Raw genomic sequence first — 3,105 nt, 5'->3', positions numbered from 1 at the left:
TTGAGGATGAGAGTTGTTAACCAGCATTGGTTGTGCTAACCTGCTCCAAAGAATGTGAAGCTGAATCCAAATCATTCTTCAAAAGACCATGTAATTGCACACTTGGACTGTTTGTCTTCCATTCCCAAATGCACTTTCACTGAACTCCACAACCCTGCCAATCAAAACTTTATTTGTCATTGGATTAAAGAGTTTATAAGCCTTAGAATCCATACTATACCTGATAAAGATGCACTTCTCTGACTTTTCATCAAGCTTCTACAACTTTTGAGAGGGTATTCATGAATAGGCTATACAACCTAAGATTTTCAAATGATCCACTCTTGGCTTGACTCCTCGCCATGCTTTGTAAGGAGTTTTATCCTGCATAACAGGAGTAGGAGAAATGTTTATCAAATACACGACAGTGGTCACAGCCTCTGCCCAAAAAGCGTTTGGAAGATGTTTGGCTTTTAATAAACTCCTTGCCTTTTCAACAATTGTCCTATTCTTTCTTTCTACAATGCCATTCTGTTGAGGTAAGTAAGGTACAATAAATTCTCGACAAATTACTTCCTCTTCACAATACACCTTAAAGTCCAAAGATAGGAATTCTCCTCCCCTGTCTGTGCGGAGTGTTTTTAATTTAAATCTTAACTCTCGTTCTACAAGAGCCCTAAATTTTTGAAAACAACCAAGAGCTTCTGACTTGAATTTCACAAAATAATCCTAACATATTCTAGTAAAATCATCAACAAATAAAACAAAATACTTACTTCCACCCAAAGAATCTATTAGCATGGGACCACTAAGATCTCCATGCACAAGTTGAAGTGGTGCAGAAGCCCTCCAAGACTTTCTAGAAGTGAAAGCCTTTTTTGGTTTGTTTGCCCATAACACAAGCTTCATACAAGCTGATAGATTTGATATTGGGCAGTCCATGCACCATTCCTTAAAGCTTTAATAGCTTCAAAGCTTTGTTATTCAAATGCCCATAACGTTCATGCCAAAGCTTGGAAGTGTCCTCTAACTTCAAAGCAATATTGATGCTTCCCATTTTGTCAATCTCCAAAGGATATATGTTGTTCTTAGTTCTTTGATAGTGATAAGCTGGCACTTGTTCTTCTATCTTTGATGATACATTTATCATCTTCAAATATTACTGAATATCCACTTTCCACCAATTGACCCACACTTAAGAGGTTATGTAGAAGTTTTGGAACAAATTATACATCGTGCAAAAATTTAATTCTCCCATCAGTTGTGTTGAGTGCTATTGTGCCTTTGATTTCAACCTCTACCTCCTTGTCATCACCAAGCCTTACTTTTTAATTCAGGATATCATCCAAATTTTGAAAAATCTTTCTAGTTCCAGACAAATGATTGGAACAGCTACTATCCACCGACCATACCAAGCCAGAAGGACAGTTTGATTTATTGTTTACAACAAAAAGATTGCTGGGCTCACCCTCATCTTCATTCTCTGCCACAACATTTGCTCCACTAGCATTTGCCCCTTTACTGAATAAATTATTCCTGAACCAACAATTAGCTTTAATATGGCCATATTTTTTTATAGTGGTGGCATTGGACACTCAATCTGGGATTCTTATGATCTCTATTTGGCTAATATTCATGAACTTCACTCCTTCCACAACCTCTGTTGCAACCACTTCTTGGTGTGAAACCCCTGCCACAGCCTATTGGTTTGTCTGTGTCACTATACCTAATTTTAGAGGGTTCACCCTTCACTCTAAGAGCTCTTTCTTCCTATTTCTCTACTGTTCTGTTAATTCTCTCTTCATAAACTTGTAGAGAACCAGTAAGCTCATCCATTGTGAGCTTGTTGATGTCCTTAGCCTCTTCAATGGAAGCAACTACGTAATCAAATTTGGGAGTTAAACTTCTTAATACTTTGGTTACAACTGCCTTTTCTGTGATTTGCTCACCCAAGCCTATTATCTGGTTCACTGCAGTTGTGATTCTTGAGATAAAACCTTATATGGTTTCATTATCTCTCATTTGAATAGACTCAAAAGTATATCTCAGAGTCTGAAGCCTTGCAGACACCACCTTGGATGTCCCTTGATACTGAGTTTGAAGGAGACTCCAAGCTTGTTTGACTGTTGAAGTAGATGCAATGTGATCAAACACAGCTTCATCAACTGCCTGCTAGATGAGAAATAATGCATGTGCATCTTTCTTCTTGTCTTTAGTCTTATGAACTTCATCCTTAGATTCAGTAATACCATTCTCAACAAGCTCCCACAGTCCTTGAAACCTAAATAATGCCTTCCTTTTTATGCTCCATCTCTCAAATCCTTTACCGTTAAATGCTGGTAAAGAGCGTTGCGAGAGAGTACCTGAACTTTCACTTATCAAAATGGTTTGAGCCCGCTCTGGAGTCTTCCTGTCTGTGAGATAGTCTACCTGTGAGAAAGTTTGCTGCTACCCCTTCTTCCTGCTCCCCTTGCCATGGCAAGCGGGGGACAACCTCCCCCATCTTCCATTTCTACTAATCATGGGCGGATGTTGCTGCTGCGGCTCAGCAAAAGCCCTCATCATCTCCGCTAATGGATGGCCCTATGTTAAACTAGCTAAAAGCTAACACATTAGAGATCGTTCGTTCGGATCATGACACCGTTTTAAGGGTGTGAATGCGCTTCCAGACGTCCCTATACAAAAAAAAATTTGGGAAGTCTCCTTCGTTTGATCGAGTCAAGAAGATCTTAAACTCCAAATGGAACGAACTTGGTGTCCTCCAAATATCTGACTTGACGAATGGATATTTGTTGATTCGATGTGGAACTCATGAAGCCATACAACATCTACTGTTTGCAGGCCCTTGGTGATAAACGGCATAGTTTTGCAACTGGCCCCATGGTAAGCATATTTTGAGCTAGCTTTGACAAAGCTATCCACAGCAGCCCTCTGGGTGCAACTGCATAATCTCCCCATCAAGTTCTTGGATGGGGAATCTCTTGAAACAATCTCTACTTTATTTGGTTTCCTGCTAAAAATTGATAAATTCACCTTCTCTTTGTCCGGGTCCAAATACGCTTGAATCTGCATTGAAATAGATCTCGCCAAACCTCTGAAGCAAGGTTTTTGGATTGGAGATGAAGA

Source organism: Dioscorea cayenensis, chromosome 18 (genome assembly GCF_009730915.1).
Source record: "Dioscorea cayenensis subsp. rotundata cultivar TDr96_F1 chromosome 18, TDr96_F1_v2_PseudoChromosome.rev07_lg8_w22 25.fasta, whole genome shotgun sequence".
Classification (NCBI taxonomy): Eukaryota; Viridiplantae; Streptophyta; class Magnoliopsida; order Dioscoreales; family Dioscoreaceae; genus Dioscorea; species Dioscorea cayenensis.
This window is presented reverse-complemented; position numbering follows the sequence as displayed.